General features: G+C 44.1%; 1 protein-coding gene across 2 annotated transcripts in view; it reads right to left on the bottom strand.

Moving 5' to 3' along the window:
• The window catches only part of STOX2 (storkhead box 2), a 269212-nt gene that overhangs the window by 222137 nt on the left and 20255 nt on the right, over window positions 1–26820 (bottom strand). The window contains exon 3 of one of the 2 annotated variants that reach the window (XM_053216273.1): window positions 18684–18833. The gene's annotated coding sequence lies outside the window, so the exon portion shown is untranslated. Of the gene's footprint in view, window positions 1–1613; window positions 2170–18683; window positions 18834–26820 lie in introns of those variants that run through there. The other variant, XM_053216274.1, reaches the window with a different exon arrangement.

Raw genomic sequence — 26820 nt, 5'->3', positions numbered from 1 at the left:
TCACTCCCGCTCCCTTACCTGATGCTTCTGTTCCAGGAGGCAGTCTCTTTACTTCCCATCCTGGTACAGAGTTAAGGGCTGAGCTGAGCAAAGCAACAGCTCCACCCACCAGTTACCAGTCAGCTTGAGACAGCTCCAGCTACCCAGCCAGACCAGGGCAACTGTCGGTCAAACTACAGCAATTTGGAACCTTTCAAGTTGCCAAAATAGCTCTCTTTGGTTAACATGACAGATCGTCAATTCCAATGAGTTTACAAATTCCGCTGAAATGAAAAAAAAAAAAAAAAAATGAACTGAAATATTTACAAATCAAATGATATTGATACCATAGCTGGGATTTCAAAATGGGGGTGGGGAGGGCAAGGGTAGAGATGAAATAAGATTGGCCACGTGCAGATAAATTTCAAAGCTGGATAACAGGTACACGGGAATTCAATATAAGGTTTTTGAAATATGCTACTTCTGCATGTTTGAGATTTTCAAAAATGAAAAGTAAAAAATAAGAATAAAGTCAAGTTCAAAAGAAAATTATTAAAGTGCTATAATCTATACAGGATATGAAAAATAACCACATATATCCCTGCTTCCTGATGTGCTGCAGTCCTACATACGAGACCAGATCAAGTCTCAGAGGCATTAACCTTGGCCCCTTTACTAAGGCAGCTTAATTACAGGTAGTCCATTGAGGTTTTCGCTAAAGTAAAAAAAAAAAAAAAAAAAATTAAAGGACCTTTTGAAATTTAGCACAGGTTACAAAACACACAAGATGCAAACCTTCCTGGTTTTTTGTCCATTCGATTCAAAGGAATCTTTGTAAAGATTTCTGCAGTGCGAAAACAGACAAAATACAAGTAAATGAAGAATGCTATAAATTTGCCATACGCATACAGGAAGACACGCTAGCGGGTATAAGCTTATCCTTCAGAGGAAGGCGGCATAGCAACTGGGTAACGAAAAGGGCGGCTATACAGTCTTTTAGCATTTGAACTTTTGACCTCCTCCCAAAAATGTCATGAAAGAATTTCTAACCCGTGGTACTAGAAAGAATGCCTTCTTTCTTGAAATCGTTTCATAAAACACTACTATTTACTATATACGTTTTTAACCACTGGGCCCAAGGTACAAAACTAAGAAGTATATTCTAAAAAGAGATGCAATCTGGGTTAAGAATACAGGAGTGCAATTTAAAAACAAACAAACAAGCAGCAGGTCAAGCAACACTGGAAGGGCGCAGCGAATGTCACCTATCGGCCTCTCTTCCCTGGCACCACTATCTTCTTTTGTTGAGGATCAGAGTTTCCCGTTTTCCTCGTGTCCCTTCCTCCCTTCAAACACACAAAATGACTTCGGAAAGATGTACGGGAGGCAAGATATTTAAAACGAAATCCACAGCTCTGTCTTGCACACAAACCTCGGCGCTTGGACCCCACCCTGCACCAGAACTGCGGGACGGGTCCCCGAGGCGAAAGCAGCCAGGAGCCGCGCGGAGGCGCAGAGTGGTCGCGGGCGGAAAGGACGTCGGGGGACGGAGGCCGGGGGTGGGGGGGACAACAGCGCACCTGAACCGCCCGCCGCCGCCTCCCGCCGTAGAGCCCGTGGCTACCCGACGCTACCTGAATCCTCTCTCGACTTCTCTCCCTCGATAGCACGCGTCCCCGGCCCGATCCCGGCAGCGCGGAGAAGGTGAGCCAGGCGGATCCGCGAGCGGCCGCCGACCGCCGAGCCTCCCGCGCCGAGCGCCGCCGCCTACCTGGCCGGCCCCAGGCACCGCCCCGCTGGAGCGCGCGGCCCGCGCCAGGGAGGCTCCGGCGGGCCGGCGGGGGGGCGTGTGGGGAAAGGTACGAATCCCCGTTTTAGGTGCCAGGAAGTTCCCCAATCCCGCGCTCGCGGAGGCCCGCCGGCCCCTCCCACGGCCGGGGCGCGGAGGCGGAGGGAGGCGCGGGGCGCCCGGGGGGGACCGGCCGTCCCCGTCGCGGTGCCGGGCGCGGGCTCTGGGCGGGACGGGGCGGGCGGCCGCCAGACTCACCGAGGCAGCGGATGTGGAAGCCCGAGGGCGGCCGCAGAGCCCGGCGCGTCCAGCCCTCGCGCAGCGCCTCCAGATGCTCCTCCTTGCCCTGGATCAGCAGGACCTGCTCGTCGATCCAGCCCAGGAAGAAGGTCTCGGCCACTGCGGCCGTGACCTTCTTGTTCCAGAAGTGCTGCATGTTCTCGGCTTTGAAGTCGGCGAAGATCTCGTAGCCGATGTGGTGCCGGGCGAGCTGGCGGGGCTGGGCCGGGGGCGCAGGCTGGGCGGCCCCGGACCTCTCCCCCGGTGGCCCCTCGGCCGGGCCCAGGACGATGGCCAGAGAGTGAGGCGCGATCTGCAGAAACTTCTCCATCTTCTGAAGCGGCGGGCGCCCGCCGCGCGGCCCCCGCTCACCGCCGCCGCCGCCTCCCGCCGCTCCCGGGAACAGCCGCCGGAACGTCGCTGTGCGACAGGCGGGGAGCGTTAGTGCCGCCCCCCACCCCGCGCCCCGGACGCCCCGGACGCCCCGGGACGCCCCGCGCAGACCCAGGGTCTCCGCGCCGGGAAGGAGAGGGTGCGCAGAGCCCGCTCCGGCCCGGGCTCTGGCGCGCGTTACCTGCAGCTCCGGGCCACCCTCCGGGCACCGCTCATTTTCCAGCTGCTGCACCCTCGCCTCCCTCGGCGCCCGGCGGCCCCGGCAGGGGGCGGAGACGCGGGAGGAGGAGGGCAGATCTCGCCGAGTCCCGGGAGCGCTCTTGGCTGGACTCGGCCCAGAGAAATCTCCAGGAGTCTGGGGTGGAAGGTCTTAGAGGTGGCCCGGAAGGCCGGGGGGGGGGGGGGGGTGCGTTTAGGTGGCCTGGCTCAGAGGGGGGATGGCACGCAAGACTACACTTGGAAGGCAAGGATTCCCGAGCTGTGTCGCTCCTCCCCACGCTCCACCCCTCCCCCCCCCCCCCCCCCCCCCGTAACAAGTGGATTAGCTGACTGGTTGATGGGCCCTTGGAAGTGGCTTTTTTAAAAAGTTAGTCAGCCACGAAAACGTGTCATCAGTCCCTCCTCCAAAACTCTTCTGGAACTCTCCTGTCATATCTCCATCAAGTACTGTGGGCCTGCTACAGAAGAAACCCAGTAATTCCCGGTGTTACCTACACAAAAATCCGTCTACGAAGAGGATACAGATATTACTAGAAAAGATAACAATTATGCTTAAAAAAAGAAAAAGAAAACTTTCATTAAGGTTGTTGTTGTGTAAAACTGTGTTTTGCTTATTTTCCATTGAGAAAAAATTACATTGTCATTTTTCTAGACAGATGACTATCAGAAGAAGCACTAGGAGTTAATGCTCTGAGTGAATGATTTTCCCAGAATAAAGAATGGTTCCTAGAATGTACAAAGGAATAGCATATTCAAATAGCTAACTCTTGAAAGATTGCTTGAAGCTTTGAAATAACAGGCGTTCCATCTTCTGCTACTCTTCTCTAGGCTCGAAGGTCTTAGGGCCATGTTTTAGCCAAGAGTAAGACAAAAAAAGTAAGACTTTTTGCATCTGCAAAAAGAAAGCCCCTTTTCCCAAACGCAAGGCTTAGGAGTTCAGCGCTGAGATGTCTGGATAAGTTCTATGGACATACTCTTTCGACATGTAGTTCCAGGCAGGGCTAATGGTCTTCTGTGGGCAGCAGTCCCCCTTGGTAATAATAATAGAGTAAAATTAATTCAGTGCTTAGAGTATGCAAAGGTCTTCAATCCTTACAACAGCCCTTTGAGTTAGGTATGACCGTCCCCGTTTTATAGATGAGGAAACTAAGGCAAAAAGAACGTAAGTCATTTGTCTAGGGTTCCCCAGTCATGAAGTGGTAGAACTAGAATCGACACCTAGACAATCTGTGTCCTATGCTTTTACATGTGTTCCATTAAACTGATCAGCCACCGGCAGGTAACATTTTCCAGAAAAGTCCTTCAATGGTGCCTCTTGAATAAATGGCATTTGACATCTGTATTAGGCATCTATTGTGGCATAACAAAATACCCCCAAACTGAGTAGCTTAAAACAAGAAACACAGGGCGCCTGGGTGGCTCAGTCAGCTGAGCATCCGACTCCTGATTTCGGCTCAGGTCGTGATCTCACAGTTCGTGAGACTGAGCCCGCATCCAGTTCTGTGCTGCCAGTGCAGGGCCTGCTTGGGACTCTCTCTCTCCCTCTCCGTCCCTTCCCCCACATGCATGTTCTCTCTCTCTCTCTCTCTCTCTCTCAGAACAAATAAACATGTTTTTAAAAATCTAAAAGAAACACTTTCTGTGGGTCAGGAATCTAGGCACAGTCCAACTGAATGCCTCTAGCTCAAGGTGTCTGATAAAGTTACAGTCAAGCCAGGGCTATAGTCTCATCTGAAGGCTCAGCTGGGTGTGGATCACTGCCAAGCTCACTCACATAGTTGCTGGCAGGGTTCAGTTCCTTGAGCATGGTTGGACTGGCCTTAGTTCCTCACTCTCTGGAGACCCACTCCAGTATGAACATCTACATAAGGCTGCTTCCTTTAGATCACCCAAGTCTGAAATCCCAATCTGATCTCAGAGGTGACATCCCATCATGTCTGTTGCATTCTATTTGCTAGAAGTGATTCACTAAAGCCAAACTCCAACTCAAAGGCAGAGGATTACAAAAAGGTATGAAGGCCAGCAGGTAGGGATCATTTGAGATCATCTTAGAGTCTGTCTACCATATTAAAATGAACCAATGAAAAGTCCCATGTTTACAACGTTTGTAATAATGTGACAAAAGAGCAACTTCTAATATAAATGCTCTCTCTCACATACAGATAGCAAGCTCTTTACATACATACATACATACACACACACACACTCACAGATAGTATTGATCCTCTGAACAGGTAAAGCCCATGTGAGAGTATATACCATCAGAACTCAGTGGAATTAATATGAGGAGCTACCTAAGCAATTCTTACCACTATCACCTGAATATCAACCTCATTAAGGTCATTATTGCCATTTATGATTATTCACAAAATGCCAGGCAATGTGCTAGTAACTTTTTTATATGTGGTGATATTATTGTGATTTTTTTCACAAGATAGTTATAATGGCCAGAATAGGTTTTAGATAAGTAATCAAACATATTTTCATTTTCAATAATCCTCAATTCCCAGTTATTCATGAACTCAATTGTTTTTGCTCCAGGACACTCTGCCAAAATCCATCCATGAATACAGCTTTCTTTTCTTCCTCACTCTTCCTCTCTCTTTGCCCCCCTCCCAAGCCCCAGTCTCTCTTCTTGTGGCCCCCAATCCCTAGCTGCTTCAGCAGCAGGGAGCTAAGACAGAGATGAAGTGAACATTCCTGCAAATGCTGTTCTGAAGATGAACTAAAAACCAATCGAGGGGAAAAAGACTGAGATAGGGGAGGCAATACCCAAGTAACAACCACAAGTATAATTACAGCATGAGATTAAGTCTTGAAAGTGTCACACAGGTGTAGTGATAGAAACAGGGAGCACTACACCAGACAGGACAGGTAGGGGAGGCCTCTCGGCAGAGGCAGGGATTACTCTGGCCCAAAAGCTGAGAAGGAGCCCGCCTTGCCAAGAGTGCCAAGATCACATCTGTCATGTCTCCAGAAATGTCGTGCTGTGCTTTATATCCCCTGCAAAGGGGCACTTGTGTATGTCATCACAAAGGAAGGTGCAGCTGTTGCTAGGCAAGCAACTGTTTCCTTCCCTAGATTCGGTATTCAGGACCTTTGTATTGACCCAAATAGCATGAAGATTTCCTGGTTATTTTCCAAGGAAAGGTGCTCAACATTGATCAAATGCCTCGTTTTTACAAAATTCAATAAGGAGGAACAATGATTATTTCAGTGTTTCCAATGAGAAAAGTTCACAGATGTGAAGTCATTTGCCCAAAGTCAAACAACTAGTAGCTGATGAACCCCAAATTCGAACCAGATCTATATGACTCCAGAACCCATGCTTCTTCAGCATTCACTGCAGCCTCCAAGGGAACTAAGAACCCATGAGAGAGACAGTGTTACTTCATTCAGAAGAAGTTCCTGCACCAATTTACTTGAAAACACTCAAGAAAAACAATGAAGAATGCTTTGAGTACTAATCAAATAAAAACCCCAATTCCAATAGCATGGGGGGAACACCTGTCTCAGTTGTCTCCATCCTAAAGTTCGAGATCGAGTGGCATTTGGGGCAGGATGAGAGAGCCCTGTGAATGAATTCTCTGTCAGTATTTCTTCTCATTGCCTACCATACCTATGCGGAAAGTGGGCTTCGCTAAACGTTCTCTTGTCCAGGCTTATCAATTGCTGATTGTCCCCTGGGATTAACAGAAGCTCAGACAATCATCACTCAGGGAGGTGCATTCCAGTCTGAGGGCCTTTGCTTTGGAATTTCTGTTGGTGGCAGATAGTGTTGCCTAAAGATGGCTGCACAATAGTACCCGTGTATGTGCATTTCTGGAATATAACTTGGCCACTCCCTCATCACAAGATAGAGTCTTTCTCTCTCTCTCTCTCTCTCTCTCTCTCTCTCTCTCTCTCTCTCTCTACCTCCTGGACTCTGACCAGGCCGTGATTGCTTTGACCAATACAACAGAGCTGAACTGACGCTGTGCCACTTCTGGTCCTAGGTGTTATTGGCCTCATAGTTCTCACTCCTGCCTCTTGGAAGCCAGGCACCATGTGACAAGTGCAACTCCCCTGAGGTCATCATGTTGTGAGGACATTCAAGCTAGCCACACGAAGAGAGTATGGAGAGAGAGAGAGAGAGAGAGAGAGAGAGAGAGAGAGAGAGAGCAGAGCCAACCAACTCCCTGCCATTCTTGTCAGCATAGGCACCAGACATGTGAGTAAAGGAGACATTCTATCCCCAGCAGACACCAAATCTAGAAGAACCGGGACCCCAATAGAGACATCTCTGGGTATTTAAGTTATCCCAACCGAAGCCTCCAACTTAGTGTAGCAGGCGGGGGCGGGGGGGGGGGGGACATCCCCACTGAGCCCTGCCCGATGCCTGACCCACAGAATTGTGAGCATAATAAAATGGCAGCCACTTTTCATCACCAAGTTTTGAGGTAATTGGTTACAAAGCAATAGATAATTGGGCCACTGTTGGCTCCTGCAAATGCTTTTGCATACTTCTTATGGAATTCAAATGTATAAGAATCCAGGCAGTAAATAATATTTCAATGACATCCTGAGTGTGGTATCTATGGAAAGTCAACTTGTATAAAGAAAAAGGAAGTCCTGCTATGTTATGTTTATGTCACAAGTGTTGTAGTTGGATTTAGACTAATAATTTAAGGCACCAATTAATGAATGTGTCAGAAACCATGGCATCTGCACAAAACACTTAATAAAATCTTGCTGCACTAGGAGTCCAGAATTTCCACAGAGCTTCTATAACCATGCAGTAATCACCTGTTCTAATAAAGCCTCATAAACAAACAAACAAACAAACAAACAAACAAACTTTTTAAAACGAGGGGCACCTGGCTAGCTAGCATGTGACTCTTGATCTCAGAGTCATGCGTTCAAGCCCCACATTGGATATTGAGATTACTTAAAAATAATAAATAAATAAACTTAAAAAGAAAAAAAAGCTTCCTAAAAGTTCTTTCAAGGGTAATCAACCTACATCCTTAGTTGTATCACACCATTTATGCAGTATTAATGATTTTGTTTGACCCTTATGGCTACATGCTTACCTACTAGCTGGAAAGAAGAACATACGTTGATCATTGATGCCCTGAATGACATGTCTGTAACTGCTTATCCTAGATTAATAACAAAAATAACTAACATTTATATGGTGCTTCATATGTATCACTTACCATGCTGAGCACTTTATGTATATTCATTCATTTAGTCCACGCAATGACCCGGTGGGGTAAATACTGTTGTTACTCTATTTTTATAGATAAGAAACTGATCCACAGAGACGTTAAGCAACACAGTCAAGGGCTCAGTTGCCAAGTCATCAAGCCAGGATTCAAATCCAGGCAGTCTGGTTCCAGCATCTGTGCTCTTGACAACTGTACTTTAAGGTCCCCTCCACTCTTCTGCAAAGAGTATAGCGATCATCTTGTTACTGTAGCCACACATGTGTGAATCACTTGCTGGAGGATATTGGCTGTATTTGTGGTTTAGAATTAAGCTGAGATTGAAAAGACTGAAAAAGTATCACAGATGCTTCCCTTCTCCCAACAACCTACCAAAGATTCTTACCTGACCTATACCTTACTTCAAGACCTATAATGATCTTCCTTATAGGGAATACTTTTTCATTGCCTGCCACACCTTTTCAAAATGACTCAAAGTGCTCCTAGATGCTCCTCTGACTCCTCACTCAGTTTTCCCCCAAAGAATTAATCTGTTCTAGGACAAAATTTATTATTGCCACCATAACTGAGAGACTCATATGACCTAAAAGTTAAGATGGTCCATCTAGATGATTCTTGAGATGCTTCCGAATAATGCTTTGTTGACAATCACCCAGCCATGACCCCTCTATACTGTGGCTTTCATATGACATCAGCCATAGCATCTCAATTACAGTGGCAGAAGCCCATCCTAATCAAAACCAATTTTCAAAGAGCAGTGTACAAAATATATTTTTCTCTGTCTTATGTTTCTATTAATTATTAATTCATGTTCAATTCCTATAGCTGTGCAGGGCAGCATTTAAGAGTAGAAACCTCTAGGGGTGCCTGGGTGGCTCAGTCAGTTGAGCGTCTGACTTCGGCTCAGGTCATGATCTCACAGTCTAGGAGTTCAAGCCCCACGTCGGGCTCTGTGCTGACAGCTCAGAGCCTGGAGCCTGCTTCAGATTCTGTGTCTCCCTCTCTCTCTGACCCTCCCCTGTTCATGCTCTGTCTCTCTCTGTCTCAAAAATAAATAAACATTAAAAAAAAAGAGTAGAAACCAGTCTAGAGTAATATATTTTCCCGCATTAAAGTATTTTACAATCTTCCTGCCTATTATTGTAAACCCAATTCAATATTCCCTAAATTTCATGCTAAAATCATTTTTATTTGAACAAAAATTCCATCAGCCACACAAAATTAGTGTGTTTCCTTTTTTCATGAAGTGTTTTATAATACTAGATGTCCACATCATTACCATGCATGCCTCAGGCTTTAACTCTGAGTGATTGAGAGTTACTAAACCTTGTTCCCGTTCATTAACAATCATATAGCAAGCAACTATTGTATTCTAGGCAGTGTGCTGAGTACTAGATAAATATGACCTAGTCTTTATTTGGGGGAAGGGGGAGTTCTCATAGTTTATAAGAGGAAACAAATAATCTCCCTAAAATGAAATTATGCCTTATTGGTGCAATGGTAGAAACATGTACCTATCAATGTGAGCAGAAAAGAGGGAGGAAGATAAAATGAAGGGGAAGTTCATTAAGTGGGTGACATTGAGAATAAGATTTCATACATTAGGTATGAAGCTTGAAAATACTGAGCTAACACCTGGAAGGGAAGTATTTACTGTATGATGTTGATGTATTTATGCACACTCTTTCCAAACTAAGGGATATGATCTAGTGAGTTTCTATCACTGGGAGATGTGTCCTAGAAAATGGTTATTAACAACAGAGTATCAGTTTGGGATTGATTCCTTTCTATTTGTTTTTAAGTTAGGGTAGATTCAAAGTTCCTCCAACAATAAGTTTACTCTCATCCCTTTGCAAATAACTAGGCTTCCTTACATAGGGAAAGGAAAGAGTGGAGTTACAAGTACTTTGCCAGAATTTGTGCATTTCACTAGCTTTCCCATGGGGCTGTCACCCTCATGTAAATGGCATTTCCCACAAAAGCTGCTGTGTGGGAGAAAAAAAAACTTGGCAAAGTACTACTATAATACATATTATAGTGTCATTAATTTTATAAGTATATAGATGAACATATAGAACACTTTGTTGATGTTTCATTAAATGACAAAAGCTAATATTAATAATAAAGCAACATGATAAAGCAAACACAATTTTTGTATATTTTCTCCTACTCGCTAGAATGCAGTAAGTTCCTTATCTGTTGATTTTTTTTAATGTAATTGCCAAGTTCTACCCTTGACTATGTCTCCCCCAAATAAGGAAGTGCTCAGTGTCTGAGATCTCCAACAGTGGAAATTATAACCTGCCAGGACCCTGCCATGTCACCCAAAGTACATACTCTCCAGTAAACAGGCCCTCCCTCCCTCCTCTGAGATCACTGCAGATGGCAGATCTCCAAAGGCAAGAGAAGGGCCAACTAAAAATAGACGGTTTTAGGAAAATGCTATAGTTAATCAGATAACTGCTATCTGAAACATGCAGATATCAAAACATTTTAAAAGGCAGAAACACAGGCATTCACAAGATAAAGCTTAATGATCTAATTCGTGTTGTAATTGTCAAAAAGTGGAACTTCAAAACATGTATCTTGGGCATTCAATTATAAATGGAATTAGGTTCTTAGGCTGTTTTTACACATAATTACTTTAGAAATGTGACTAACCAAAGGGTTTAGAAAAGATATTTAATGTAGTTGGTTACTCTTAATGATTCTAGATAAAGTTATTAACTTCTAAATATTTAACCCATGTATTGCAGATGAAAAACTATAAATACCTTCTCTTGCAAAAAATAGTAGTTTTATTTGCAATTTGTTCCCATTTCCTTTATACTCTTAATGGGGGTTGTTTTGATAATTTAGAAGCACAAGGTAAGTGGCACATCAACGAGAACTGTCTACCACCTGCGACAGTTGGTGCAAACCCTGGTGTCTTTTCAGCTCACCACTTTCAATTCGTCCTATTTATCCTACTTAAATATTTTAAAAGGTATAAATATAATTTGGAAAAGCAACTACATAAACATTTCATGTCTAAATATTGTATTTCATATCATAATTAAATACATACAGGGGCGCCTGGGTGGCTCAGTTAAGTGTCTGACTCTTGATTTCAGCTCAGATCATGATCTCAAGGTTCATGAGATTGAGCTGCACGGCGGGCTCTCTGCTGACAGTGTGGAGCCTGTTTGGAATTCTCTCTCTGCCCCTTCCTCGCTCATGCACGCACACAATCTCTCTTTCAAAATAAATAAACATTTTTTAAAAAAGAATTAAATATATACATGCAACAAAGACATATTTTAATAGAAAACATATTGATTAAAAAGGAAAAAGTGCATTTTAGACCTTCCTTTTCTGGCAATGGAGCACACTACCTATCCTAAACCTTAGTGCAAGCATTTAAAGTGATGTGTATCAAAAATACCACCTCTAGCACTGACATTATGCTTCTAAGTAGGATGGAGTTGCTTACTTAGACCAGTGATTTTTCCCGGAACCTAGAAAAGCTATATAAAATACAAACACTGGGGGCACCTGGGTGGCTCAGTCAGTTACGCATCTGACTTTAGCTCAGATCATGACCTCATGGTTTGTGAGTTCGAGCGCCACGTTGGGCTCTGTGTTGACAGCTCATGGCCTGGAACCTGCTTCAGATTCTGTGTCTCCCTCTCTCTCTCTGACCCTCCCCCGTTCATGCTCTCTCTCTCTCTCTCTCTCTCTCTCTCCCCCTCTCAAAAATAAATAAACATTAAAAAAAAATTTTAGGGGCAACTGGGTGGCTCAGTAGGTTAAGCATCTGACTTTAGCTCAGATCATGACCTCACAGTTTGTGAGTTCGAGGGCCACGTTGGGCTCTGTGCTGACAGCTCATGGCCTGGAGCCTGCTTCAGATTCTGTGTCTCCCTCTCTCTCTCTGACCCTCCCCCATTCATGCTCTGTCTGTCTGTCTGTCTCTCTCTCTCTGTCTCTCTCCCCCTCTCTCAAAAATAAATAAACATTAAAAAAAATTTTAGGGGCAATTGGGTGGCTCAGTAGGTTAAGCGTCTGACTTTGGCTCAGGTCATGATCTCACAGTTTGTGAGTTTGAGCCCCACGTCAGGTTCTGTGCTGATAGTGCAGAGAATGGAGCCTGCTCCAGATTCTGTGTCTCCCTCTCTCTCTGCTCCTCTCTCTCTCTCTCTCAAAAATAAACATTAAAAAAATTAAAAAAAAAATTTTAATACAAACATTGCTTAAATGCATCACATAGTTGCTGAAGCAAGAAGGAAATAAAGTAATAACATTTCAGAGGGGAAACCCATAAAGCAGGGAGCTGATCTTTTTGCAGCCACTTTCCCCAAAGGAAACTGGTTAATTCAATCCCTGGGTGCAAGCAATAAGCCGAAAACCCAGTCTTTGCCTAATGAAAGAGCTGCTTCTGGTTGATGGAGAAGCCAACAGACTTACGGCAGTTTTATGCAGCTTCAGTGACATAATTGAAAGACCTCAAATGAGGAAGTTTTCTCTTCAAGATAGCCACAAAGGATGGGACAAAGAAAAGCTGGGCTGAAACCCTCAGAAAAGTAAAGTAAAGCTTTTGGCAACCTCATTGTAACGATGAGACAAAGACTGGAGTTCCTGATCTGCCAGGGGGAGGAGTCCCAGCACACACAACAAGCTGTCAGCCAAAAGCCTTAGGAGACATCAGGATGTGAAGAGGGTGAACCAAATGTAAACTGAGCTGTGCCCAAACTGCAACCCAGACTACGGTCCAGTTTAGTCCCTTATTGAACTAACATGATCAGCCCCCAGTCTATTTACTTAGCAAGGAAAAAGGTGAACTCTCTCTGGAAGAAGATGATATTTGAAACACACACACACACATACACACGTGCACACACACACACACACACACACACACTCTATTTGTTTAAAAATTACAAGGCATGCCAAGGAAAACAACTCTACTGAGTCCTTATGGAAGAAATATATGTACTAGAAACAGACCCACAGTAGACAAGAATTTTTAAAATAACTAATATGTTCAAGAAAATAGAGGAAAAGATGGAGAAAAATAAACCATTAGAGGATTTTACCCCAGAACGGAAATCTTTTTTAAAAACATCAATGAAACTCTAAAATGGAAAGTACAATCACCAAAATTAAAACTGAATACATGGCTCTATGAACAATATATAGTACAAGAAAGAATTGGCAAACTGAAAAATAGGTCCACAGGAAATATATGTTTTAAAGCACAAAGGAAAACAAGAATGAGGAGCACAGAAATATGAAGGATATACTGGAAAAGTTTAATTATGTGTTTAATTCGAATTCGATTAGAAAGTAAGAATGGGACGGAAGAAATATTTGAAGAGACAACAAAGAATTTTCCAAAACTAATGTGTAACATCATCTCACAGACTTCAGAAGCTAAAGCAAAATAAACACAAAGAAAATCACACACAGGCATATCAAAATAAAACTGCTGGAAACCAAAGACAAAAACAATACCCTACAAGAAGCCAAAGGAAAAGAAAGCACATTATCTTCAAAAGCGTAATAATGAGATTAACAGCTGACTTCTCAGTAGAAATGATGGAATCTAGAAGACAATGGAGTGATTCCTCTTTAAATTCAGAAGGAAAATAACTGTTGACCTACAATTTTATAGTCAGTGACAACACTCTTACAAAGTGAAGGTGAACTAAAAATATTTTCAGACCATCAAAACCATAGCAATAACTTAATAATTCTAACCCCCATGCGATAGACTGAATAATGGCCTTCCAAAGATTTCCACGTCCTAATTACCAGAAGCCATGAATATGTTACATTACATAGTAAAAGGGGCTTTGAGGATGTAATTAAGATTGCTAACCAGCTGACCTGAAAATAGGAAGATTACCCTCGTTTATCTGAGTGAACCATGCACAATCATATGAGCCCTTACAAGCAGAGTTTCCTTACAGCCAAAGGTGAAGAGAAAGGCAGGAGAAAGATATAGCAGAAAGGAAGGTCAGGGAGACTTCAGTGCATCATGGTGAGCTCTGAGATAAGCAAGCCTATGTGCTAGAATGAGAGAGAGGCCTCTAGGAGCTGATGGTGTTCCACAATGGACAGGCAGCACGGAAACAGAACCTAGTACCACGTGTGAGGGTTGGGGCATCTGAACATGTGCACAGGAGACTTCTAGCACTATGAGACAGAGATGGGAGTGTAAAGAGAAGGGGGAAGGGAAGGCTGGGAGCAAGGGCCTGTCTCTGAATGTCCTCAGGTATAATGCCAAGGGATCAAAAGGTTCTACAGAAGATCATAACTGTGTATTTATCAAAATAAAGAGATATACTATAGTAATCAAGACAGTATGGTACTAGCATATGGATAGGCATGTAGATCAATGAAAAAGAACTGAGAGCCCAGAAATAAATGCCTTACATTTATAGTTAACTGGTTTTCAGTAAGCATGCCAAAAAAAAAAAAAAAGCAATAAGAAAGAACTATCCTTGGGGCACCTGGGTGGCTCAGCCGGTTGAGTGTTTGACTCTTGATTTTGGCTCAGGTCATGATCCCAGGGCTGTGGGATTGAACCCCATGTCAGACTCCACATTGGGCATGGAGCCTGCTTAAGATAATCTCATTCTCGGGGCGCCTGGGTGGCTTGGTCGGTTAAGCGGCCGACTTCGGCTCGGGTCATGATCTCACAGTCTGTGAGTTCGAGCCCCACGTTGGGCTCTGTGCGGACAGCTCAGAGCCTGGAGCCTGTTTCAGATTCTGTGTCTCCCTCTCTCTGACCCTCCCCCATTCATGCTCTGTCTCTCTCTGTCTCAAAAATAAATATTAAAAAAAAAATTAAAAAAAAATTATCACAGACTGAAATGTAAGAGCTAAAACTATAAACATCCTACAAGGAATGGGAATGAATCTTCATGATCTTGGGTTAGGCCATGACTTCCTACCCACGACACCAGAAACACATGCAATTTTTTTTTAATGAGAAATTGGACTGAATGAAAATTAAAAGCTTGTGTACATCAAAAGATACTATCACGAAAATAAAAAGCAACCCATACACTGGGAGAAAATATTTGCAAATCATGCATCTGATAAGGAATGTGTATTCAGAGTACATAAATAACCTTCAAATTTCGATGGCAAAAAGATAAACAGCTCAATTAGAAAATCAGCAAAAGACATAAAGAGATATTTCACCAGAGAGGACATACAGCTATCAAGGAAGCACATGAAAAGATGTTCAACATCATTAACCATCAGGAAAATGCAAATTAAAACCACAATAAGCTACCATCATACACCCATTGGAACGGCGAAAATTTAAAAGAGGGACAATAGCAATGCTGATGAGGATGCAGAGAAATTGTTATCACTCATATGTTGCTGGTGGAAACACAAAATGGTACAGGCACCCTGGGAAACAGTGTGGCGGTTTCTTATAAATGTAAACGCGGTTACCACACAGCCCGGCAACGGCACTCTTGGGCTTTTATGTCAGAGCAATGAAAACTCAAGTCACACAAACATTTGTACATAAATGCTTGCAGAGGCTTTCTTCACAATAGCGAAAAACACAACAGCTCAATGTGCTTCAACAGGAACCGCTGATCCACGCAGCAGCTTGGATGAATTTCCAGAGAATTACGCGAAGTGAAAAAAAGGCCAATCTCCAAAGGTCACATACTCTAGGATTCCATGATGTGACATTCTTGAAATAACAAATTGTACAAATGGAGAGCAGGTTAGCAGTTGCCAGAGGTTAGGAACGGCGGGGGTAGGTAGGTGGATATGGTTATAAAGAACCACACGAGACATCATGTTCTGATTCTGACGGTGGTGGTGGGCACTCAAACCTTCACCGGTGACAAAAATGCATAGAACCAAGCACACGTGCATGCGCATGCACACACACGAGTACTAACAAAATGAGAAATCTGAGTAAGATTGGTAGATTATATCGATGTCAATATCCTGGTCATGATATTCTACGATATGTTACCAGTGGGAGAAACTGGGCAAGTGTACAGAGTCTCTGAATTTTTTCTTACATAGGCCCATGAATCTACAGTTACCTCAATAAAAATTTCAGTTAAAAAAGGGTGTATATAGTACATCTGAAACTAATATAATGTTGCATGTCAATTATACCTCAATTTTTTAAAAAGGCAAATGATTTCAATCGATATTTTCCCAAAGAAGATGTAAAAATGACCAACAGACACATGAAAAGATGCTCGGGGACACCTGTGGCTCAGTGAGCTAAGCATCTGACTCTTGATTTTGGTTCAGGTCATGATCTCACAGTTTAGTGAGATAGAGCCCCACATGGGGCTCCACACTGTCAGTGTGGAGATTCTCTCTCTTCCTCTCTCTCTGCACCTCCCCCACTCTCGCTCTCTTTCCCGCTCTTTCTCTCTCTCTCTCCCTCTCAAAATAAATAAACTTTGTTTTTTTTTTTTTTTAAAGAAAAGATGTGGGGCACCTGGCTCACTCAGTCAGTTAAGCGTCCGACTTCGGCTCAGGTCATGATCTCCCAGTCCGTGAGTTCGAGCCCCACGTCAGGCTCTGTGCTGACAGCTCAGAGCCTCGAGTCTGCTTTGGATTCTCCCTCTTTCTCTGCCCACCCCCTCACTGGTACTCTGTCCTGTTCTGCCTCAAAAATAAATAAACATTAAAACAACTTATTAAGAAAGTAAAGATGCTCAACGTGATTTGTCATTAGGAAAATGCACACTGTCAACATGACAAAACCACAGTGAGATACCATTTCTTACCTACTCGGTGGTTATGATGAAAAAGACAAGGAGGAACAAGTGTTGTCCAGGATGTGGATGAATTAGAGCCCTGACGTAGTGCTGGGGGGAATGTCGAATGGAATGGTGTAGCCACTTTGGAAAACAGTTTAGCAGTGTTTCAAAAGGTGAAATACAGACTTATGTGTGACTAGCAATTCCACTTCTCACTATCTACCCCAAAGAAATGAAATGAAAACATATGTCTACACAAACACTTGTACACAACGGTCATACCAGCGTTATTCACAATAGCCAAAGAGTGGAAACAACCCAAGTGTCCAAGAACTGCTAAACGGAAAACAAAATGTCATATATCCATACAATGGAATGGATTTGGCGATAAAAAGGAACGACGTACTAATACATGCTAAAAAGTGGGAGAACCTCAAAACCACAATTCTCAGTGAAGCAAGCCAGACACAAAATACCACAGGCTGTGTGTTTTTATTTGCAGGAAATCTCCAAAAAAGATCACTTTATAGAGAAAAAAAGTACATTAGTGGTTCCCTAGGGCTAGGGTAGAAATGGGGAGTGATTGCTAATGGGCAGTGGGTTTCTCTTTAGGGGTGATGGAAATATTCTCAATTCAGATTGTGGTAGTAAATGTACATCCCTAAGTATGCTAAAACTCTTGATAGAGGTGAATGTCATGCTATGTAAATTACATCTCAATAAAGCAGCTAAAATTAAAAATAAAGTAAAAACAATCAATTAGGCAAATGAAGCACGTTCTCAGAACATAGTTTTTAAATTTTATTTTAGAGAAAGAGAGAGAATGTGCACAGGCAGGGGAGAGGGGCAGAGAGAGACTCTTAAGCAGGCTCTACTCTGTCATCATGGAGCCTGACGCAAGGCTCGAGCCCACAACCCACGGATCATGACCTGAGCCGAAATCAAGACTTGGATGCTCAAATGACTGAGCCACCCAGGTGCCCCAATTTCTCAGAACATATTTGAATACTTTGTTAGCTTGACACAAAACTGCAGACTATGTAAACGTGCAGTAAGTGGGTCTCCATTTATGTGAGGGACAGCCTGTCATGGTCACGAGTGAGACCAGGCACACAGGGCTGTGTTCACACTAGGAACCAAGCCCCACAAAGTGGGTGACTAGCTTGAGGACCATGCTAAAGAGAGTGGGGAAAATGCACAGGGATTTAGAAAGTTCTAGTCACGCTAATGGAGGCTACATTAGACCCTACCACTTTAAAGTACTTAGGGTTCTCTTTCACTCCACAGTTCTGCTAGTCACCGCACGGTCTCGAGAAAGTACACACTCCAAGCTGAGAACATGTTACCCTTGAGTTCTCCATTTCCTCCAGAAGTTTCCTATCACTGAATCCTCTCCTAGCCTAGTCTTCAATTCACAGTTCAATGAAACTCACAGATAAATTTTCCTCTAAGCCACAGCTCCTAACTCCTAGCACTCAATTTATGGTCCATTTTATACATCATCATCCCCTTTAAGTCTGTCCTAATCAACGCCACGGGAAAACAACATGTCGAAAATAAAAATAGCGTACTCAGTCATCATTTCGATATAATTCAGCATCTATGCAAAATTGCCCAATATCTGAAAGAACAACAGAGTGCGAGCTGGGGAAGGCATGGCATCTGAACAGAAGCAAGGCTGTGCTGGTGAATGTGGTCAGACCAGCCCGAGCATTGTATTCGCGGAAAGGGAAAATGCTTCAGTGTTCTGTCATGCCTTAATTAAGAGCAAAGTGCTCTTTCATAGATCCTTGCTTGGTGGCCCAAGGATCTAAGTGATTACCACCTGGATTTGATGAGTCAGACTCTAAATATTAAAACATCACCGCAGGCCATGTCTGTTGCTCAGATCTGCCCTTTCGAGGCTGGAGACCCTAACTGTGTGGGAGGCTCAGGTCCCCAGGCTCTGCCCCTCCCCTGCCAGCCCTCCTCTCTAAGGGGTCATCCTCCACGGAGGCTGCCTCTGCCCTAAGGAGAAGCCCGGGGAAATCTGCACGAGCGTGGGCTGTGGAGAGACTTTTAGGGATGGGGACTCACCGGGGCCGTGGGCAAGCTACCCGCTGGTTTTCTCCATTTCCCCTCCAGACTCCTTCTCCACCTCCCTCTCTCCTGCTCTCCGCCAAGAGACATGGACTGCCATATACTCCACCGCCAGGCTCTCTTCCCTCTTACTTCCGGGTGTCTGGCCTAGGAACAGAAATTGGTGAAGACGTGGGAGGGAGACAATGGGGTATTTTTCGCCCCAGCTCTTCCTGGTCAGACAGCTGGGGTGACAGTAGCATAGTGTGGTCCTCTACCCGAGTGCTTCTCCAGGGCCCTTGTCTACGATGGCCGGTCTGGCTGGGCCAGCATCCGATCCCTTATGTTGCTCCTCAGGCCTCGGAGAGAGTAGCAGAGTCCCTGCGGCAGCTAGCCCCAGGACGCCCCACTCCCCTTGTTAGAGTCCCTTAACCCTCCCCACTCCTTTGTTAATATTCCCCTCATAAGACTGTCTTCAATGACCGGTTTTGAGAGTGCCATCTGTTTCCTGCCACAATCCAAGCGATAAAAAAGGAGCTACCATTGGTGAGTGCAATTAGGAGGAATTGATAAACGGTTTAACATTTTATTTTACCCTGCTGTGTAATTGTTTATATATTTAAAAATGAGTAGGTGTTGCTTCGGTGACTAAATGCACATGCACACAAGGGTTCCTCTTTTTTGTAACATGCTTCCCATTCGAATATGTATCTTTTCAAGTACCTCGCCTCTCCCAGTGAAGGAAACTCTTAGCCAGCCTCTTTTCCCCAGTGACCTTTTAAGATCAAGCCCATGATGTGCGTTCTCATGGTGCTTACATTACCCACGCACCTTTCCAACACAAGGCACCTTATTCATCTAAGCCCTTATTTCAAGTCTGGGACATGAATTTCGCACAGCGCCCTTCCAAAACTCCTCACCCGAGAGAATGAACAGCACAGGTTGGCGTGTTGTAAACGGCAACATTCTTAAGATATAAAATTGCTTTACTATTGCTTTTGCTGTGTCTAACCATCTATTCGTGCTCTGATCAAAAGCACAGGAATGAGTCAACTTCCAGGCCTCAGATTTCAGCTAACAGCTTAACCTGAAGCTATTATAATTCCGGCCCCGTTTAATTGGATTTGAAAGCCCATTTATGAAATGGATTTAAATCTGAGAACCTTAGACTGCCATCCTGTGCCTAGTTGGAGGCCCCCCTAGACTGCTGTCTGGATGGCCCAGTGAACTTGACCCGACCTCTTGCTTTCTTCTGGTTCCCCAACGGGTAGAAATTCTCACAATTTCCTTCATTCTCATTAGTACTTTTCTACCTTCTCCAATTTCTGCTTTTTCTTACTCGTTTGCTCTCTAATGTTCATTTTCTTCCTCAGTGAAAATGCTTACTTCCCAACACTCATGAGAGACTTTGTGATTCCAAAATAAGATTTAAAAAAGGCATAAGTCAATCAAATTCAATGGTGGAAATATTGGTTGAGTTGTCTGGAATCAGGATGGTTCTTCTTCATACATCACAGCCACCCTAACCATCACACACACACACACACACACACACACACACACACACACACGTTCCACAAGCACAAGTGTGCAAACACTTAATGTAAAGCAGATACAACCTCCATTCTCAGAGCATATGTCTAATGAGAGAAGCAAGAATAATATGTTCTATACATTTGTAGCTAGTCTATATCTCAGTATATTTTTTCTTGCACCCCCAGATCTGTAAGAAATACAGCTCTACTTTTCTTCAACTCATAGTATTTTATCTTTCAGGCCACCATTACACCATCACCATTACATCAGAGTGGTAGAAACAAAATCTCATTCTTTACCCGAGGTTGTCTCTACATTTTGGGGTGGGGGGGAGTGGGGGTCATATGTCATGCCAAGGTGTCCAGAAGTGGAGAAGAGTGAACCAGTCCCTTGCTGTCATCTGTCCACACCGGCATCTGCTTAGACATGCGTTGCCTGGCCCTTAGTATTTGGTCTATACACGTGATCACAGAGATAGTTCCCTTTCAATACACTTGCTCCTTTGAGTTTTAGGGTTCTCTCCCTGAATCCTGGGCTCCTTGTGGGGCCCCGAGAATCATCCAGATGTTTCTGTGACATGTGGAGGTGCAGGATGTCTAACTCATCCCATGGTCACCTCTTCTCCAGGATCCGGTGGCTTCCTGGGGCACGAGGAGGGCAGGAAACACACACTCTCTCTGCCCTCTGACATACAACCTGTCTGGTTTTGCTAACCGTGATGGGAGAAGCAGATGTGGGGCTCATCCTTCTGGAACTGACCAACGTCTACACTCTCGCTGCCTTCTATCACTTTCATTCCATTCTTACTAGGAAAAAAGCTCTTCTTGTATGTTTTTTAATGGGTAAGGGTGGAGATGAAATCTCCATGTTGAAAGGGGCAAATGGTTTGCACACACACGGGATGCTCCAGGTCACACAGCAAGAGGCTTCAGAGGGAATACTGTACCACTGCCGGATATGTTTAAAAGAGAAACACAATAATTGTATTTTAAACTATCAGTTTTATAATACTCTGGAAATTAAATCTCGCTTAAATCTATTTAAACTTACAATGAAAAAACTTGGGAGTATCGTCAGCTTTATCTTTTTTTTCAGCTTATTTATTTTGAAAGAGAGTGAGTGCAAGCAGTGGAGGGGCAGCGAGAGGGGAAGAGAGAGAATCCCAAGCTGGCTCTGAGCTGTCCACGCTGATAGCTCAGAGCCCAATGTGGGGCTCCATCGCACGACTATGAGATTATGACCTGAGCCAAAATCAAGAGCTGGGTGCTTAACCAACTGAGCCACCCAGGCACCCCTCAACTTGATCATATTATAAGGGCTAAGCAGTCTTCCAAAATCTTTTTAAGGGGGTGTTTGACCAAAAAGTTTGAAGACCAAGTACCCTAGAAATTAAAAAAGAAATTATTAATTTTAAATGGAAATTGGGAAGACTTGCCTTTCAGATGGATCTTGAAAAGTGAGTTGAACATTGCAGGCTGGATGTGCTGGGAAAAGGAGGTCCAGGTGGTGGGGTGAATCTATGGGGAGCTGGTGTAACCAGAGTGTGCATGGAGGACCTAATTTGTCACTCTGATGAATCTAGACTTGTCAATAGGCAAAAAGGGGAAATGAATATGTCTGATCAGGAACAACCCATGGCCAATACTAAGAGGACATTGGTTAAACCTCCTGGAAATTTAATGTCCAGAACACAAAGAACTCCTATAATTAAACAATAACAATAAAAAAAATCCTGATTTATAAATGAGTAGACTTGAATAGACATTTCTCCAAAGAAGACATCCATATGGCCAACAGGCACATGAAAAGATGCTCAGCATCATTAATCATCAGGGCAATACAAATCGAAACCACAGTGAGATACGACTTCATACCCATTCGGATGGCTATTATCAAAAACAAAACAAACATAAACAACAACAAAACAGAAGGGTTGGTGAGGATGTGAAAAAAAATTGGAACCCTTGTACTCTGCTACTGGGATGTAAAATGGTGCAACCACTATAAATGCATGGTGGTTCCTCAATAAATCAAAAATAAAATTACCATATAATCCATCAATTTCACTCCTGGGTATATATATCCAAAAGAACCGAAAGCAGGTTCTCGAAGAGACATTTGTGCACCCGTGTTCACAGAAGCCTTATTCACCCAAGCCAAAGAGCAACCCAAGTATCCATCGACAGATAAATGGATAAACAGAATGTGGTCCATACATACAATGGAATATTATTCCATCGTTTGGCCTTAAAAAGAAAGGAAATTCTGACACATGCTACAACATAGAAGAGGCTTGAAGACATTATTGGTTAAGTGAAATAAGGCAATCACAACAGGACAAATACTGTATGATTCTACTTATACGTGCACCCAGAGGAGTTGAATTCATAGATATGGCAGTGATAGTAATTATAGTTATGGTAGATTTAGTACAGTGGTGGTTGCCAGGGACTAGGGAGAGGGGTGAGTGGGAAGTTATTGTTGTGGGTATGGAGTTTGGGAAGATGACACAAGTTCTGGAGATAAATGGCACTGTTGGCTGCACGACAATGTGAAAGTACTTAATGCCACTGAATTATATGCTTTCCAATGATTAACATGGTAAATTTATGTTATGTCTTTTGCCACAATTAAAAAAATTTTTTTAATGTTTATTTATTTTGGAAGGAGAGAGAGACAGAGCATGAGCAGGGGAGGGGCAGAGAGAGAGGGAGACACAGAATCCGAAGCAGGCTCCAGGCTCCGAGCTGTCCACACAGAGCCCTATGCGGGGCTTGAACCCACAAACCACGAGATCATGACCTGAGCCGAAGTTGGACACTCAACTGACTGAGCCACCCCGGCGCCCCTATTTTACCACAATTTTTAAAACGTTTTTCAAATAGTTAAAATGACACATTTTATATTATGTATATGTTAAATTTTTTAACGTTGATTTATCTTTGAGAAAGAGACAGAGTGCGAGCGGCAGAGGGGCAGAAGGAGAGGGAAAAGAATCCAAAGTAGGCTCCAGGCTCTGAGCTGTCAGCACAGAGCCCAACGCAGGGATTGAACTCACCAGCCATGAGATCATGACCTGAGCTGAAGTCAGACGCTTAACCGACTGAGCCACCCAGGCACCCCTATGTTACACGTATTTTAAATGAAAATATACATTTAAAATTTTTTCTGGGAACTTAAGCCTCTTCCTTTGGAGACTAGAAAAGACCTGCTGAGGGTGCGTTTGAGCTTATTTTGAACTAGTCACCTTTGCCCTTTGTGAAACCCCAGCAATGCAGTGGCTGCTCCAGGGGGCAGTGCTGTGGCCACATCCATGTCCCTCTCTTGCCCCTGGTGTTTTCCTCCACCTGCGGTTTGCACCCTCCAACCCTGCTGACTACAGCACAGGACTCAAAAAACTCTTCACTTTTTTCTGTCCCCAAGAATGAGTCATTAGCTCCTCAAATATTCCCGTGGGGTACCTGCCAACCTGCTTAAGCCTCTGTCCTGACTGCATTGAACTCTGTTTCCTCTCTTCCTCAGATACTTGTTGAACTCTTTCACTGGCCTCTCACTCTCGAAAAACAAAGCATAAAATGAAATGAAAACAAACCCCGCTCCACGTTATTCCACGTGCAGTTAAACCCTCTACACCGAGTTTAAGTTCAAACCTTCACACGTTTATGGTCTCTGGTCATTTGTTCAACAAATGTTATTGTGCGTCTGCTGGTGGCAGGGATGGAGCTCAATAAAAGCGATGAAGACACAATTTCAGCCATTGTGATGTCTGTGGGTCAGCAGGGGAAACAAATAAATAAACAGGAAATCACAGCCCAGAGTGAAAATGCAAGCATAGGACTAAGCACTGGGTGGGGGTGGCGGGCAGAGGCTGGGGGTGGGGGGGAGGGGCACCCAACCCAGCTGAAAAGATGGGAAGAAGGGAATCCCGGAAAGAAGCAGTCTCAGGTGAGAAGGCTAGAGGAGAGACAGGTGCCGACACACAGTGTAAGCAGGTGTGTGTCCCCAAGATCCCAGCGTCACCACCCCATTTGTCTCCCTGCGAAATGCGCGGCCTCTTCCTTACGTATTGACAGCTCCCAGTTAGTTTTTCCAACTTTTCCCGCTTGAAACTTCAAAAGAACCAACAAGAGAAAACACAGTGCCTCATCTTTTGAGCTTTAACTCCTTGGAAAGACCTGGGCTTTCAGGACATCCCACACCCTGTGTCATCCCCCTTCCCCTGACATTCTCCTCTTTCCCTAACACTAGGTCGAGTGGCAGTGAACATAATATGCATTATGTGAAAGCAACTTGAAGGCTCTAACACGTGATCAAAGTGCTGGGTATGAATCATCATGATTAATAATAGGATGTTTTGCACAGAGGAAAGAGCAGAGTCTGAGATCCCAGAAATCTTGGGTCTAGTTCCTTCCTCTGACTCCATGACCCTGAGTAAATTCTAAATGTCTATGCGGTGGATCTTGGTATTTTCCTCTATCTTGCACTCCATATTCTTAGACAAATGCTCATCCTGGAGCACGCGCGCGCGCACACACACACACACACACACACACACACACACGTATATGCATGGATAGGTGATACAAATATACAAATATGGGGGATATGTTTAAAATTTTTTAATATAAATGATAGGTATCTGGGTGATCACTATACTATTCTTTTAATTTTTATGAATGTTTGAAACTTTCATAACAAAAATTTTAGGAAACAAAATTCCTACCTTCCAACCGTCTTCCATCTGTGACCTGTGACTTTCCCTCTAATTCAGGGCACACTCTGGTTACTTTTTAAAAGAGCATTCATATGTTACTCTAACTGTGACATAAAGATTTTGGGTCTTTAAAAAAATGCTTATTTATTTATTTTTGAGAGAGAGAGGCAGAAAGGGAGACAGAGAAACCCAAGCAGGCTCCATGCTGTCAACACAGAGACTGATGTGGGGCTCAAACTCAAGAACCATGAGACCATGACCTGAGCTGAAATCAAGAGTCGGATGCTTAACTGACTGAGCCACCCAGGTGCCCCAAGATTTTGTGTCTTCTTTAAAGGAATTCAGCATGAGCAAGTAAGAGATGATTGGAGGGCCAGGGAGGCTGTCTTCCCAGAGCCCCATAAAGCATATCATGGAGGCTCTGTCTGCCCGTCTATACCCATGCTTGCACGACACAGTGTCCCTCTTTAAGCCACATGTCTCAAGTGGGTTCTGTCTTAAACTGGCTGCTGTTCTGAGTCCCATTACCTCTCTAGACCACAGCCTGCTCATTTGTGAAATGAGGCCACCGCACCAGTAGGTGCTGGACTAGCTCCTCTGGGCTGCACACTAAGCATGTGGACTCCTGGGCTCCCCTCCTCCCCCCGGCAGACGTGGTTAACAACATGCAAAACACTGGACTGGATGCCCTCTAGGACCCTCCTGAGCAATAATCCACGGGAGTTTATAACACAGCATGGGTTGTGTCCTCACAAGACAGCGTCTCTCCCAGGCTTCCCCCACTTCCCCACTCACACCCCTCCATCATTCACAGCGCGAGCTGGACCCTATCACCCCAAAGAGAATGGCTCTCCTGACTCTGCCGGCCTGTGAGCCTAAAGCAAGACAATGCAAAATACAGTGGGGTCAAGGCAGATATTCCACAATCCAGAAGCACTTTCTTTCTGCTCGTCCTTTGAAATAAACCAAAATTGCTCATCTTTTCCCTGTTACATTAAACTATATTTTACAGGCCACACTGCCTTAACTATGGTTTCAGAGGTATTTTCTTGTTATTCAGAGCTCTCTTTTTTTAATGTATTTTTTTTTGAGAAAAGCTTTATAAAAGCATATTTCAGTCTAAAAATATAAATACTTTCCTTTAGGAAGTCACCGCTCCCTTCCCCTCACATATTTGAGGAAATACTGCAGATATAACTGTAATGATGTTAAAAAGGAAACCTGACCACAAAACAAATTCCCTTCCAGTGTTTTCATGGGAGGCCAATAACAGCTGATGCCCAAAGTGATGGGAGCTGGGTGGGGGCCCCTTTCCCCTCAATGTCATACACCACCTTCCGTTTTCTGTGGGCCGAATGTTAAATCAATCTAAGCGAGAGTCAACAAAGGTCCTTTTCATCCGGGGACATACAAAACTGCAGGGCCCGGTCCTGAAGGTTCAAGTCTCTGAGACCTTCCATCGGCTGAGTGAACTACAGGAATTCATTTAATAATCCTGTGGAATGATCCTTCTTCGTGGAAGATGGAAGCACAGAGCACCACCTGACCAGCTTCTGCGCTGACCCCTCATTCTTCCCCGGCTCTTCTCTTGCCCCGACTTGTCTGGATTATGTGATTATCACAAGACCAGCACACAGGGGGACCCTTGATGGAGCCCTGACTGTTTTCTCTTTTCTTCAGCACATTTCAAAGAACTGACAAAAGCAATTGAGGAAAGATTTCTTTCGGATTCAGTGTTGCTCAGGCCACAGGTACACACGCCTTGCTCCGACCATCAACGGCATTAAGCAAGCGCAACAAAGAGTAACAGTGCCCGCTAAATGCACGCTATTAGCAGCTGAGCCGGCATGCAAAAATAAAAGTCATATTATCGCTCAGATTTATGTCCAGCTGGAGAGGATTATC

This window comes from Acinonyx jubatus, chromosome B1 (assembly GCF_027475565.1).
Source record: "Acinonyx jubatus isolate Ajub_Pintada_27869175 chromosome B1, VMU_Ajub_asm_v1.0, whole genome shotgun sequence".
Classification (NCBI taxonomy): domain Eukaryota; kingdom Metazoa; phylum Chordata; class Mammalia; order Carnivora; family Felidae; genus Acinonyx; species Acinonyx jubatus.
The sequence above is the reverse complement of the archived record's forward strand: the minus strand, read 5'-3'. Positions and strand labels throughout refer to the sequence as shown.